We start from the raw sequence: 15,411 nt of genomic DNA, 5'->3' as shown, positions 1-15,411 counted from the left end.
ACTTGGGATTCCCAGCCAGTCTCCCATGCTGGTACTTGCCAAGCCTTAAGCTGCATTGCTGCTGCGATCTGACGAGAGCAGGCACATTCAGCTTAGAATGGCCGTTGACAGCAGCTGTTCAATTTGAACCTTCTTTTGCTATCTCATAGAGAAACTACCACAATTTTCAGGTTCAAAAAGGTCAACGGAACTTGGGATTCCCAGCCAGTCTCCCATGCTGGTACTTGCCAAGCCTTAAGCTGCATTGCTGCTGCGATCTGATGAGAGCAGGCACATTCAGCTTAGAATGGCCGTTGACAGCAGCTGTTCAATTTGAACCTTCTTTTACTATCTCATAGAGAAACTAACACATTTTCAGGTTCAAAAAGGTCAACGGAACTTGGAATTCCCAGCCAGTCTCCCATGCTGGTACTTGCCAAGCCTTAAGCTGCATTGCTGCTGCGATCTGACAAGAGCAGGCACATTCAGCTTAGAATGGCCGTTGACAGCAGCTGTTCAATTTGAACCTTCTTTTACTATCTCATAGAGAAACTAACACAATTTTCAGGTTAAAAAAGGTCAACAGAACTTGGGATTCCCAGCCAGAATCCCATGCTGGTACTTGCCAAGCCTTAAGCTGCATTGCTGCTGCGATCTGACGAGAGCAGGCACATTCAGCTTAGAATGGCCATTGACAGCAGCTGTTCAATTTGAACCTTCTTTTGCTATCTCATAGAGAAACTAACACAATTTTCAGGTTCAAAAAGGTCAACGGAACTTGGGATTCCCAGCCAGTCTCCCATGCTGGTACTTGCCAAGCCTTAAGCTGCATTGCTGCTGCGATCTGACGAGAGCAGGCACATTCAGCTTAGAATGGCCGTTGACAGAAGCTGTTCAATTTGAACCTTCTTTTGCTATCTCATAGAGAAACTAACACAATTTTCAGGTTCAAAAAGGTCAACGGAACTTGGGATACCCAGCCAGTCTACCATGCTGGTACTTGCCAAGCCTTAAGCTGCATTGCTGCTGCGATCTGACGAGAGCAGGCACATTCAGCTTAGAATTGCCGTTGACAGCAGCTGTTCAATTTGAACCTTCTTTTACTATCTCATAGAGAAACTAACACAATTTTCAGGTTCAAAAAGGTCAACAGAACTTGGGATTCCCAGCCAGTCTCCCATGCTGGTACTTGCCAAGCCTTAAGCTGCATCGCTGCTGCGATCTGACAAGAGCACACACATTCAGCTTAGAATGGCCGTTGACAGCAGTTGTTCAATTTGAACCTTCTTCTACTATTTCATATAGAAACTAACACAATTTTCAGGTTCACAAAGGTCACCAGAACTTGGGATTCCAAGCCAGTCTCCCATGCTGGTACTTGCCAAGCCTTAAGCTGCATTGCTGCTGCGATCTGACGAGAGCAGGCACATTCAGCTTAGAATGGCCATTGACAGCAGCTGTTCAATTTGAACCTTCTTTTGCTATCTCATAGAGAAACTAACACAATTTTCAGGTTCAAAAAGGTCAACGGAACTTGGGATTCCCAGCCAGTCTCCCATGCTGGTACTTGCCAAGCCTTAAGCTGCATTGCTGCTGCGATCTGACGAGAGCAGGCACATTCAGCTTAGAATTGCCGTTGACAGCAGCTGTTCAATTTGAACCTTCTTTTACTATCTCATAGAGAAACTAACACAATTTTCAGGTTCAAAAAGGTCAACAGAACTTGGGATTCCCAGCCAGTCTCCCATGCTGGTACTTGCCAAGCCTTAAGCTGCATCGCTGCTGCGATCTGACAAGAGCACACACATTCAGCTTAGAATGGCCGTTGACAGCAGTTGTTCAATTTGAACCTTCTTCTACTATCTCATATAGAAACTAACACAATTTTCAGGTTCACAAAGGTCACCAGAACTTGGGATTCCAAGCCAGTCTCCCATGCTGGTACTTGCCAAGCCTTAAGCTGCATTGCTGCTGCGATCTGACAAGAGCAGGCACATTCAGCTTAGAATGGCCGTTGACAGCAGCTGTTCAATTTGAACCTTCTTTTGCTATCTCATAGAGAAACTAACACAATTTTCAGGTTCAAAAAGGTCAACGGAAGTTGGGATTCCCAGCCAGTCTCCCATGCTGGTACTTGCCAAGCCTTAAGCTGCATTGCTGCTGCGATCTGACGAGAGCAGGCACATTCAGCTTAGAATGGCCGTTGACAGCAGCTGTTCAATTTGAACCTTCTTTTACTATCTCATAGAGAAACTAACACATTTTCAGGTTCAAAAAGGTCAACGGAACTTGGAATTCCCAGCCAGTCTCCCATGCTGGTACTTGCCAAGCTTTACGCTGCATTGCTGCTGCGATCTGACGAGAGCAGGCACATTCAGCTTAGAATGGCCGTTGACAGCAGCTGTTCAATTTGAACCTTCTTTTACTATCTCATAGAGAAACTAACACATTTTCAGGTTCAAAAAGGTCAACGGAACTTGGAATTCCCAGCCAGTCTCCCATGCTGGTACTTGCTAAGCCTTACGCTGCATTGCTGCTGCGATCTGACGAGAGCAGGCACATTCAGCTTAGAATGGCGGTTGACAGCAGCTGTTCAATTTGAACCTTCTTTTGCTATCTCATAGAGAAACTAACACAATTTTCAGGTTCAAAAAGGTCAACGGAACTTGGGATTCCCAGCCAGTCTCCCATGCTGGTACTTGCCAAGCCTTAAGCTGCATTGCTGCTGCGATCTGATGAGAGCAGGCACATTCAGCTTAGAATGGCCGTTGACAGCAGCTGTTCAATTTGAACCTTCTTTTACTATCTCATAGAGAAACTAACACATTTTCAGGTTCAAAAAGGTCAACGGAACTTGGAATTCCCAGCCAGTCTCCCATGCTGGTACTTGCCAAGCCTTAAGCTGCATTGCTGCTGCGATCTGACGAGAGCAGGCACATTCAGCTTAGAATGGCCGTTGACAGCAGCTGTTCAATTTGAACCTTCTTTTACTATCTCATAGAGAAACTAACACATTTTCAGGTTCAAAAAGGTCAACGGAACTTGGAATTCCCAGCCAGTCTCCCATGCTGGTACTTGCCAAGCCTTAAGCTGCATCGCTGCTGCGATCTGACAAAAGCACACACATTCAGCTTAGAATGGCCGTTGACAGCAGTTGTTCAATTTGAACCTTCTTCTACTATCTCATATAGAAACTAACACAATTTTCAGGTTCAAAAAGGTCACCAGAACTTGGGATTCCAAGCCAGTCTCCAATGCTGGTACTTGCCAAGCCTTAAGCTGCATTGCTGCTGCGATCTGACAAGAGCAGGCACATTCAGCTTAGAACGGCCGTTGACAGCAGCTGTTCAATTTGAACCTTCATTTACTATCTCATAGAGAAACTAACACAATTTTCAGGTTCAAAAAGGTCAACAGAACTTGGGATTCCCAGCCAGTCTCCCATGCTGGTACTTGCCAAGCCTTAAGCTGCATTGCTGCTGCGATCTGACGAGAGCAGGCACATTCAGCTTAGAATGGCCGTTGACAGCAGCTGTTCAATTTGAACCTTCTTTTGCTATCTCATATAGAAACTAACACAATTTTCAGGTTCAAAAAGGTCAACGGAACTTGGGATTCCCAGCCAGTCTCCCATGCTGGTGCTTGCCAAGCCTTAAGCTGCATTGCTGCTGCGATCTGACGAGAGCAGGCACATTCAGCTTAGAATGGCCGTTGACAGCAGCTGTTCAATTTGAACCTTCTTTTACTATCTCATAGAGAAACTAACACATTTTCAGGTTCAAAAAGGTCAACGGAACTTGGAATTCCCAGCCAGTCTCCCATGCTGGTACTTGCCAAGCCTTAAGCTGCATTGCTGCTGCGATCTGACGAGAGCAGGCACATTCAGCTTAGAATGGCCGTTGACAGCAGCTGTTCAATTTGAACCTTCTTTTACTATCTCATAGAGAAACTAACACAATTTTCAGGTTAAAAAAGGTCAACAGAACTTGGGATTCCCAGCCAGTCTCCCATGCTGGTACTTGCCAAGCCTTAAGCTGCATTGCTGCTGCGATCTGACGAGAGCAGGCACATTCAGCTTACAATGGCTGTTGACAGCAGCTGTTCAATTTGAACCTTCTTTTGCTATCTCATAGAGAAACTAACACAATTCTCAGGTTCAAAGAGGTCAACGGAACTTGGGATTCCCAGCCAGTCTCCCATGCTGGTACTTGCCAAGCCTTAAGCTGCATTGCTGCTGCGATCTGACGAGAGCAGGCACATTCAGCTTAGAATTGCCGTTGACAGCAGCTGTTCAATTTGAACCTTCTTTTACTATCTCATAGAGAAACTAACACAATTTTCAGGTTCAAAAAGGTCAACAGAACTTGGGATTCCCAGCCAGTCTCCCATGCTGGTACTTGCCAAGCCTTAAGCTGCATCGCTGCTGCGATCTGACAAGAGCACACACATTCAGCTTAGAATGGCCGTTGACAGCAGTTGTTCAATTTGAACCTTCTTCTACTATCTCATATAGAAACTAACACAATTTTCAGGTTCAAAAAGGTCACCAGAACTTGGGATTCCAAGCCAGTCTCCCATGCTGGTACTTGCCAAGCCTTAAGCTGCATTGCTGCTGCGATCTGACAAGAGCAGGCACATTCAGCTTAGAATGGCCGTTGACAGCAGCTGTTCAATTTGAACCTTCTTTTGCTATCTCATAGAGAAACTAACACAATTTTCAGGTTCAAAAAAGTCACCAGAACTTGGGATTCCCAGCCAGTCTCCCATGCTGGTACTTGCCAAGCCTTAAGCTGCATCACTGCTGCGATCTGACAAGAGCACGCACATTCAGCTTAGAATGGCCGTTGACAGCAGCTGTTCAATTTGAACCTTCTTTTACTATCTCATAGAGAAACTAACACAATTTTCAGGTTCAAAAAGGTCAACGGAACTTGGGATTCCCAGCCAGTCTCCCATGCTGGTACTTGCCAAGCTTTAAGCTGCATCGCTGCTGCGATCTGACAAGAGCACGCACATTCAGCTTAGAATGGCCGTTGACAGCAGCTGTTCAATTTGCACCTTCTTTTACTATCTCATAGAGAAACTAACACAATTTTCAGGTTCAAAAAGGTCAACGGAACTTGGGATTCCCAGCCAGTCTCCCATGCTGGTACTTGCCAAGCCTTAAGCTGCATTGCTGCTGCAATCTGACGAGAGCAGGCACATTCAGCTTAGAAAGGCCGTTGACAGCAGCATTTCAAATTGAACCTTCTTTTACTATCTCATAGAGAAACTAAAACAATTTTCAAGTTCAAAAAGGTCAACAGAACTTGGGATTCCCAGCCAGTCTCCCATGCTGGTACTTGCCAAGCCTTAAGCTGCATCGCTGCTGCGATCTGACAAGAGCACGCACATTCAGCTTAGAGTGGCCGTTGACAGCAGCTGTTCAATTTGAACCTTCTTTTACTATCTCATGGAGAAACTAACACAATTTTCAGGTTCAAAAAGGTCAACAGAACTTGGTATTCCCAGCCAGCCTCCCATGCTGGTACTTACCAAGCCTTAAGCTGCATTGCTGCTGCTATCTGACGAGAGCAGGCACATTCAGCTTAGAATGGACGTTGACAGCAGCTGTTCAATTTGAACCTTCTTTTGCTATCTCATAGAGAAACTAACACAATTTTCAGGTTCAAAAAGGTCAACGGAACTTGGGATTCCCAGCCAGTCTCCCATGCTGGTACTTGCCAAGCCTTAAGCTGCATTGCTGCTGCGATCTGACGAGAGCAGGCACATTCAGCTTAGAATGGCCGTTGACAGCAGCTGTTCAATTTGAACCTTCTTTTGCTTTCTCATAGAGAAACTAACACAATTTTCAGGTTCAAAAAGGTCAACAGAACTTGGGATTCCCAGCCAGTCTCCCATGCTGTTACTTGCCAAGCCTTAAGCTGCATTGCTGCTGCGATCTGACGAGAGCAGGCACATTCAGCTTAGAATGGCCGTTGACAGCAGCATTTCAAATTGAACCTTCTTTTACTATCTCATAGAGAAACTAAAACAATTTTCAAGTTCAAAAAGGTCAACAGAACTTGGGATTCCCAGCCAGTCTCCCATGCTGGTACTTGCCAAGCCTTAAGCTGCATCGCTGCTGCGATCTGACAAGAGCACGCACATTCAGCTTAGAATGGCCGTTGACAGCAGCTGTTCAATTTGAACCTTCTTTTACTATCTCATGGAGAAACTAACACAATTTTCAGGTTCAAAAAGGTCAACAGAACTTGGGATTCCCAGCCAGTCTCCCATGCTGGTACTTGCCAAGCCTTAAGCTGCATTGCTGCTGCGATCTGACGAGAGCAGGCACATTCAGCTTAGAATGGCCGTTGAAAGCAGCTGTTCAATTTGAACCTTCTTTTGCTATCTCATAGAGAAACTAACACAATTTTCAGGTTCAAAAAGGTCAACGGAACTTGGGATTCCCAGCCAGTCTCCCATGCTGGTACTTGCCAAGCCTTAAGCTGCATTGCTGCTGCGATCTGACGAGAGCAGGCACATTCAGCTTAGAATGGCCGTTGACAGCAGCTGTTCAATTTGAACCTTCTTTTACTATCTCATAGAGAAACTAACACAATTTTCAGGTGCAAAAAGGTCAACGGAACTTGGGATTCCCAGCCAGTCTCCCATGCTGGTACTTGCCAAGCTTTAAGCTGCATCGCTGCTGCGATCTGACAAGAGCACGCACATTCAGCTTAGAATGGCCGTTGACAGCAGCTGTTCAATTTGCACCTTCTTTTACTATCTCATAGAGAAACTAACACAATTTTCAGGTTCAAAAAGGTCAACGGAACTTGGGATTCCCAGCCAGTCTCCCATGCTGGTACTTGCCAAGCCTTAAGCTGCATTGCTGCTGCGATCTGACGAGAGCAGGCACATTCAGCTTAGAATGGCCATTGACAGCAGCATTTCAAATTGAACCTTCTTTTACTATCTCATAGAGAAACTAAAACAATTTTCAAGTTCAAAAAGGCCAACAGAACTTGGGATTCCCAGCCAGTCTCCCATGCTGGTACGTGCCAAGCCTTAAGCTGCATCGCTGCTGCGATCTGACAAGAGCACGCACATTCAGCTTAGAGTGGCCGTTGACAGCAGCTGTTCAATTTGAACCTTCTTTTACTATCTCATGGAGAAACTAACACAATTTTCAGGTTCAAAAAGGTCAACAGAACTTGGTATTCCCAGCCAGTCTCCCATGCTGGTACTTACCAAGCCTTAAGCTGCATTGCTGCTGCTATCTGACGAGAGCAGGCACATTCAGCTTAGAATGGACGTTGACAGCAGCTGTTCAATTTGAACCTTCTTTTGCTATCTCATAGAGAAACTAACACAATTTTCAGGTTCAAAAAGGTCAACGGAACTTGGGATTCCCAGCCAGTCTCCCATGCTGGTACTTGCCAAGCCTTAAGCTGCATTGCTGCTGCGATCTGATGAGAGCAGGCACATTCAGCTTAGAATGGCCGTTGACAGCAGCTGTTCAATTTGAACCTTCTTTTACTATCTCATAGAGAAACTAACACAATTTTCAGGTTCAAAAAGGTCAACAGAACTTGGGATTCCCAGCCAGTCTCCCATGCTGGTACTTGCCACGCCTTAAGCTGCATCGCTGCTGCGATCTGACAAGAGCACACACATTCAGCTTAGAATGGCCGTTGACAGCAGTTGTTCAATTTGAACCTTCTTCTACTATCTCATATAGAAACTAACACAATTTTCAGGTTCAAAAAGGTCACCAGAACTTGGGATTCCAAGCCAGTCTCCCATGCTGGTACTTGCCAAGCCTTAAGCTGCATTGCTGCTGCGATCTGACAAGAGCAGGCACATTCAGCTTAGAATGGCCGTTGACAGCAGCTGTTCAATTTGAACCTTCTTTTACTATCTCATAGAGAAACTAACACAATTTTCAGGTTCAAAAAGGGCAACAGAACTTGGGATTCCCAGCCAGTCTCCCATGCTGGTACTTGCCAAGCCTTAAGCTGCATTGCTGCTGCGATCTGACGAGAGCAGGCACATTCAGCTTAGAATGGCCGTTGACAGCAGCTGTTCAATTTGAACCTTCTTTTACTATCTCATAGAGAAACTAACACAATTTTCAGGTTAAAAAAGGTTAACAGAACTTGGGATTCCCAGCCAGTCCCCCATGCTGGTACTTGCCAAGCCTTAAGCTGCATTGCTGCTGTGATCTGACGAGAGCAGGCACATTCAGCTTAGAATGGCCGTTGACAGCAGCTGTTCAATTTGAACCTTCTTTTGCTATCTCATAGAGAAACTAACACAATTTTCAGGTTCAAAAAGGTCAACGGAACTTGGGATTCCCAGCCAGTCTCCCATGCTGGTACTTGCCAAGCCTTAAGCTGCATTGCTGCTGCGATCTGATGAGAGCAGGCACATTCAGCTTAGAATGGCCGTTGACAGCAGCTGTTCAATTTGAACCTTCTTTTGCTATCTCATAGAGAAACTAACACAATTTTCAGGTTCAAAAAGGTCAACGGAACTTGGGATTCCCAGCCAGTCTCCCATGCTGGTACTTGCCAAGCCTTAAGCTGCATTGCTGCTGCGATCTGATGAGAGCAGGCACATTCAGCTTAGAATGGCCGTTGACAGCAGCTGTTCAATTTGAACCTTCTTTTACTATCTCATAGAGAAACTAACACAATTTTCAGGTTCAAAAAGGTCAACAGAACTTGGGATTCCCAGCCAGTCTCCCATGCTGGTACTTGCCAAGCCTTAAGCTGCATCGCTGCTGCGATCTGACAAGAGCACACACATTCAGCTTAGAATGGCCGTTGACAGCAGTTGTTCAATTTGAACCTTCTTCTACTATCTCATATAGAAACTAACACAATTTTCAGGTTCAAAAAGGTCACCAGAACTTGGGATTCCAAGCCAGTCTCCCATGCTGGTACTTGCCAAGCCTTAAGCTGCATTGCTGCTGCGATCTGACAAGAGCAGGCACATTCAGCTTAGAATGGCCGTTGACAGCAGCTGTTCAATTTGAACCTTCTTTTGCTATCTCATAGAGAAACTAACACAATTTTCAGGTTCAAAAAGGTCAACGGAACTTGGGATTCCCAGCCAGTCTCCCATGCTGGTACTTGCCAAGCCTTAAGTTGCATTGCTGCTGCGATCTGACGAGAGCAGGCACATTCAGCTTAGAATGGCCGATGACAGCAGCTGTTCAATTTGAACCTTCTTTTACTATCTCATAGAGAAACTAACACAATTTTCAGGTTCAAAAAGGTCAACGGAACTTGGGATTCCCAGCCAGTCTCCCATGCTGGTACTTGCCAAGCTTTAAGCTGCATCGCTGCTGCGATCTGACAAGAGCACGCACATTCAGCTTAGAATGGCCGTTGACAGCAGCTGTTCAATTTGCACCTTCTTTTACTATCTCATAGAGAAACTAACACAATTTTCAGGTTCAAAAAGGTCAACGGAACTTGGGATTCCCAGCCAGTCTCCCATGCTGGTACTTGCCAAGCCTTAAGCTGCATTGCTGCTGCGATCTGACGAGAGCAGGCACATTCAGCTTAGAATGGCCGTTGACAGCAGTATTTCAAATTGAACCTTCTTTTACTATCTCATAGAGAAACTAAAACAATTTTCAAGTTCAAAAAGGTCAACAGAACTTGGGATTCCCAGCCAGTCTCCCATGCTGGTACTTGCCAAGCCTTAAGCTGCATCGCTGCTGCGATCTGACAAGAGCACGCACATTCAGCTTAGAGTGGCCGTTGACAGCAGCTGTTCAATTTGAACCTTCTTTTACTATCTCATGGAGAAACTAACACAATTTTCAGGTTCAAAAAGGTCAACAGAACTTGGGATTCCCAGCCAGTCTCCCATGCTGGTACTTGCCAAGCCTTAAGCTGCATTGCTGCTGCGATCTGACGAGAGCAGGCACATTCAGCTTAGAATGGCCGTTGACAGCAGCTGTTCAATTTGAACCTTCTTTTACTATCTCATAGAGAAAATAACACATTTTCAGGTTCAAAAAGGTCAACGGAACTTGGAATTCCCAGCCAGTCTCCCATGCTGGTACTTGCCAAGCCTTAAGCTGCATTGCTGCTGCGATCTGACGAGAGCAGGCACATTCAGCTTAGAATGGCCGTTGACAGCAGCTGTTCAATATGAACCTTCTTTTACTATCTCATAGAGAAACTAACACAATTTTCAGGTTAAAAAGGGTTAACAGAACTTGGGATTCCCAGCCAGTCTCCCATGCTGGTACTTGCCAAGCCTTAAGCTGCATTGCTGCTGCGATCTGACGAGAGCAGGCACATTCAGCTTAGAATGGCCGTTGACAGCAGCTGTTCAATTTGAACCTTCTTTTGCTATCTCATAGAGAAACTAACACAATTTTCAGGTTCAAAAAGGTCAACGGAACTTGGGATTCCCAGCCAGTCTCCCATGCTGGTACTTGCCAAGCCTTAAGCTGCATTGCTGCTGCGATCTGATGAGAGCAGGCACATTCAGCTTAGAATGGCCGTTGACAGCAGCTGTTCAATTTGAACCTTCTTTTACTATCTCATAGAGAAACTAACACATTTTTATGTTCAAAAAGGTCAACGGAACTTGGAATTCCCAGCCAGTCTCCCATGCTGGTACTTGCAAAGCCTTAAGCTGCATTGCTGCTGCGATCTGACGAGAGCAGGCACATTCAGCTTAGAATGGCCGTTGACAGCAGCTGTTCAATTTGAACCTTCTTTTACTATCTCATAGAGAAAATAACACAATTTTCAGGTTAAAAAAGGTCAACAGAACTTGGGATTCCCAGCCAGTCTCCCATGCTGGTACTTGCCAAGCCTTAAGCTGCATTGCTGCTGCGATCTGACGAGAGCAGGCACATTCAGCTTAGAATGGCCGTTGACAGCAGCTGTTCAATTTGAACCTTCTTTTGCTATCTCATAGAGAAACTAACACAATTTTCAGGTTCAAAAAGGTCAACGGAACTTGGGATTCCCAGCCAGTCTCCCATGTTGGTACTTGCCAAGCCTTAAGCTGCATTGCTGCTGCGATCTGACAAGAGCAGGCACATTCAGCTTAGAATGGCCATTGACAGCAGCTGTTCAATTTGAACCTTCTTTTGCTATCTCATAGAGAAACTAACACAATTTTCAGGTTCAAAAAGGTCAACGGAACTTGGGATTCCCAGCCAGTCTCCCATGCTGGTACTTGCCAAGCCTTAAGCTGCATTGCTGCTGCAATCTGACGAGAGCAGGCACATTCAGCTTAGAATGGCCGTTGACAGCAGCTGTTCAATTTGAACCTTCTTTTACTATCTCATAGAGAAAATAACACATTTTCAGGTTCAAAAAGGTCAACGGAACTTGGAATTCCCAGCCAGTCTCCCATGCTGGTACTTGCCAAGCCTTAAGCTGCATTGCTGCTGCGATCTGACGAGAGCAGGCACATTCAGCTTAGAATGGCCGTTGACAGCAGCTGTTCAATTTGAACCTTCTTTTACTATCTCATAGAGAAACTAACACAATTTTCAGGTTAAAAAAGGTTAACAGAACTTGGGATTCCCAGCCAGTCCCCCATGCTGGTACTTGCCAAGCCTTAAGCTGCATTGCTGCTGTGATCTGACGAGAGCAGGCACATTCAGCTTAGAATGGCCGTTGACAGCAGCTGTTCAATTTGAACCTTCTTTTGCTATCTCATAGAGAAACTAACACAATTTTCAGGTTCAAAAAGGTCAACGGAACTTGGGATTCCCAGCCAGTCTCCCATGCTGGTACTTGCCAAGCCTTAAGCTGCATTGCTGCTGCGATCTGATGAGAGCAGGCACATTCAGCTTAGAATGGCCGTTGACAGCAGCTGTTCAATTTGAACCTTCTTTTGCTATCTCATAGAGAAACTAACACAATTTTCAGGTTCAAAAAGGTCAACGGAACTTGGGATTCCCAGCCAGTCTCCCATGCTGGTACTTGCCAAGCCTTAAGCTGCATTGCTGCTGCGATCTGATGAGAGCAGGCACATTCAGCTTAGAATGGCCGTTGACAGCAGCTGTTCAATTTGAACCTTCTTTTACTATCTCATAGAGAAACTAACACAATTTTCAGGTTCAAAAAGGTCAACAGAACTTGGGATTCCCAGCCAGTCTCCCATGCTGGTACTTGCCAAGCCTTAAGCTGCATCGCTGCTGCGATCTGACAAGAGCACACACATTCAGCTTAGAATGGCCGTTGACAGCAGTTGTTCAATTTGAACCTTCTTCTACTATCTCATATAGAAACTAACACAATTTTCAGGTTCAAAAAGGTCACCAGAACTTGGGATTCCAAGCCAGTCTCCCATGCTGGTACTTGCCAAGCCTTAAGCTGCATTGCTGCTGCGATCTGACAAGAGCAGGCACATTCAGCTTAGAATGGCCGTTGACAGCAGCTGTTCAATTTGAACCTTCTTTTACTATCTCATAGAGAAACTAACACAATTTTCAGGTTCAAAAAGGTCAACAGAACTTGGGATTCCCAGCCAGTCTCCCATGCTGGTACTTGCCAAGCCTTAAGCTGCATTGCTGCTGCGATCTGACAAGAGCAGGCACATTCAGCTTAGAATGGCCGTTGACAGCAGCTGTTCAATTTGAACCTTCTTTTGCTATCTCATAGAGAAACTAACACAATTTTCAGGTTCAAAAAGGTCAACGGAACTTGGGATTCCCAGCCAGTCTCCCATGCTGGTACTTGCCAAGCCTTAAGTTGCATTGCTGCTGCGATCTGACGAGAGCAGGCACATTCAGCTTAGAATGGCCGTTGACAGCAGCTGTTCAATTTGAACCTTCTTTTACTATCTCATAGAGAAACTAACACAATTTTCAGGTTCAAAAAAGTCACCAGAACTTGGGATTCCCAGCCAGTCTCCCATGCTGGTACTTGCCAAGCCTTAAGATGCATCACTGCTGCGATCTGACAAGAGCACGCACATTCAGCTTAGAATGGCCGTTGACAGCAGCTGTTCAATTTGAACCTTCTTATACTATCTCATAGAGAAACTAACACAATTTTCAGGTTCAAAAAGGTCAACGGAACTTGGGATTCCCAGCCAGTCTCCCATGCTGGTACTTGCCAAGCTTTAAGCTGCATCGCTGCTGCGATCTGACAAGAGCACGCACATTCAGCTTAGAATGGCCGTTGACAGCAGCTGTTCAATTTGCACCTTCTTTTACTATCTCATAGAGAAACTAACACAATTTTCAGGTTCAAAAAGGTCAACGGAACTTGGGATTCCCAGCCAGTCTCCCATGCTGGTACTTGCCAAGCCTTAAGCTGCATTGCTGCTGCGATCTGACGAGAGCAGGCACATTCAGCTTAGAATGGCCGTTGACAGCAGCATTTCAAATTGAACCTTCTTTTACTATCTCATAGAGAAACTAAAACAATTTTCAAGTTCAAAAAGGTCAACAGAACTTGGGATTCCCAGCCAGTCTCCCATGCTGGTACTTGCCAAGCCTTAAGCTGCATCGCTGCTGCGATCTGACAAGAGCACGCACATTCAGCTTAGAATGGCCGTTGACAGCAGCTGTTCAATTTGAACCTTCTTTTACTATCTCATGGAGAAACTAACACAATTTTCAGGTTCAAAAAGGTCAACAGAACTTGGTATTCCCAGCCAGTCTCCCATGCTGGTACTTACCAAGCCTTAAGCTGCATTGCTGCTGCTATCTGACGAGAGCAGGCACATTCAGCTTAGAATGGACGTTGACAGCAGCTGTTCAATTTGAACCTTCTTTTGCTATCTCATAGAGAAACTAACACAATTTTCAGGTTCAAAAAGGTCAACGGAACTTGGGATTCCCAGCCAGTCTCCCATGCTGGTACTTGCCAAGCCTTAAGCTGCATTGCTGCTGCGATCTGACGAGAGCAGGCACATTCAGCTTAGAATGGCCGTTGACAGCAGCTGTTCAATTTGAACCTTCTTTTGCTATCTCATAGAGAAACTAACACAATTTTCAGGTTCAAAAAGGTCAACAGAACTTGGGATTCCCAGCCAGTCTCCCATGCTGGTACTTGCCAAGCCTTAAGCTGCATTGCTGCTGCGATCTGACGAGAGCAGGCACATTCAGCTTAGAATGGCCGTTGACAGCAGCATTTCAAATTGAACCTTCTTTTACTATCTCATAGAGAAACTAAAACAATTTTCAAGTTCAAAAAGGTCAACAGAACTTGGGATTCCCAGCCAGTCTCCCATGCTGGTACTTGCCAAGCCTTAAGCTGCATCGCTGCTGCGATCTGACAAGAGCAGGCACATTCAGCTTAGAATGGCCGTTGACAGCAGCTGTTCAATTTGAACCTTCTTTTACTATCTCATGGAGAAACTAACACAATTTTCAGGTTCAAAAAGGTCAACAGAACTTGGGATTCCCAGCCAGTCTCCCATGCTGGTACTTGCCAAGCCTTAAGCTGCATTGCTGCTGCGATCTGACGAGAGCAGGCACATTCAGCTTAGAATGGCCGTTGAAAGCAGCTGTTCAATTTGAACCTTCTTTTGCTATCTCATAGAGAAACTAACACAATTTTCAGGTTCAAAAAGGTCAACGGAACTTGGGATTCCCAGCCAGTCTCCCATGCTGGTACTTGCCAAGCCTTAAGCTGCATTGCTGCTGCGATCTGACGAGAGCAGGCACATTCAGCTTAGAATGGCCGTTGACAGCAGCTGTTCAATTTGAACCTTCTTTTACTATCTCATAGAGAAACTAACACAATTTTCAGGTTCAAAAAGGTCAACGGAACTTGGGATTCCCAGCCAGTCTCCCATGCTGGTACTTGCCAAGCTTTAAGCTGCATCGCTGCTGCGATCTGACAAGAGCACGCACATTCAGCTTAGAATGGCCGTTGACAGCAGCTGTTCAATTTGCACCTTCTTTTACTATCTCATAGAGAAACTAACACAATTTTCAGGTTCAAAAAGGTCAACGGAACTTGGGATTCCCAGCCAGTCTCCCATGCTGGTACTTGCCAAGCCTTAAGCTGCATTGCTGCTGCGATCTGACGAGAGCAGGCACATTCAGCTTAGAATGGCCGTTGACAGCAGCATTTCAAATTGAACCTTCTTTTACTATCTCATAGAGAAACTAAAACAATTTTCAAGTTCAAAAAGGTCAACAGAACTTGGGATTCCCAGCCAGTCTCCCATGCTGGTACTTGCCAAGCCTTAAGCTGCATCGCTGCTGCGATCTGACAAGAGCACGCACATTCAGCTTAGAGTGGCCGTTGACAGCAGCTGTTCAATTTGAACCTTCTTTTACTATCTCATGGAGAAACTAACACAATTTTCAGGTTCAAAAAGGTCAACAGAACTTGGTATTCCCAGCCAGTCTCCCATGCTGGTACTTGCCAAGCCTTAAGCTGCATTGCTGCTGCTATCTGACGAGAGCAGGCACATTCAGCTTAGAATGGACGTTGACAG

At 45.4% G+C, this 15,411-nt stretch overlaps 8 pseudogenes; all 8 read right to left on the bottom strand.

Moving 5' to 3' along the window:
• Window positions 1-180: 180 nt before the first annotated feature.
• LOC140098627 (5S ribosomal RNA) lies at window positions 181-298 on the bottom strand (annotated as a pseudogene).
• Window positions 299-2,634: 2,336 nt separating this feature from the next.
• Window positions 2,635-2,752, bottom strand: LOC140098626 (5S ribosomal RNA; annotated as a pseudogene).
• A 4,604-nt stretch (window positions 2,753-7,356) lies between these two features.
• On the bottom strand, window positions 7,357-7,474 carry LOC140098625 (5S ribosomal RNA; annotated as a pseudogene).
• Window positions 7,475-8,301: 827 nt separating this feature from the next.
• Window positions 8,302-8,419, bottom strand: LOC140098623 (5S ribosomal RNA; annotated as a pseudogene).
• A 71-nt stretch (window positions 8,420-8,490) lies between these two features.
• On the bottom strand, window positions 8,491-8,608 carry LOC140098622 (5S ribosomal RNA; annotated as a pseudogene).
• A 1,771-nt stretch (window positions 8,609-10,379) lies between these two features.
• On the bottom strand, window positions 10,380-10,497 carry LOC140098620 (5S ribosomal RNA; annotated as a pseudogene).
• Window positions 10,498-11,700: 1,203 nt separating this feature from the next.
• Window positions 11,701-11,818, bottom strand: LOC140098619 (5S ribosomal RNA; annotated as a pseudogene).
• A 71-nt stretch (window positions 11,819-11,889) lies between these two features.
• LOC140098618 (5S ribosomal RNA) lies at window positions 11,890-12,007 on the bottom strand (annotated as a pseudogene).
• Window positions 12,008-15,411: the final 3,404 nt, after the last annotated feature.

Source organism: Engystomops pustulosus, chromosome 9 (genome assembly GCF_040894005.1).
Source record: "Engystomops pustulosus chromosome 9, aEngPut4.maternal, whole genome shotgun sequence".
In the NCBI taxonomy this organism is placed as follows: Eukaryota; Metazoa; Chordata; class Amphibia; order Anura; family Leptodactylidae; genus Engystomops; species Engystomops pustulosus.
Note: the sequence above shows the minus strand (reverse complement) of the source record. Positions and strands in the feature narration are given on the sequence as shown.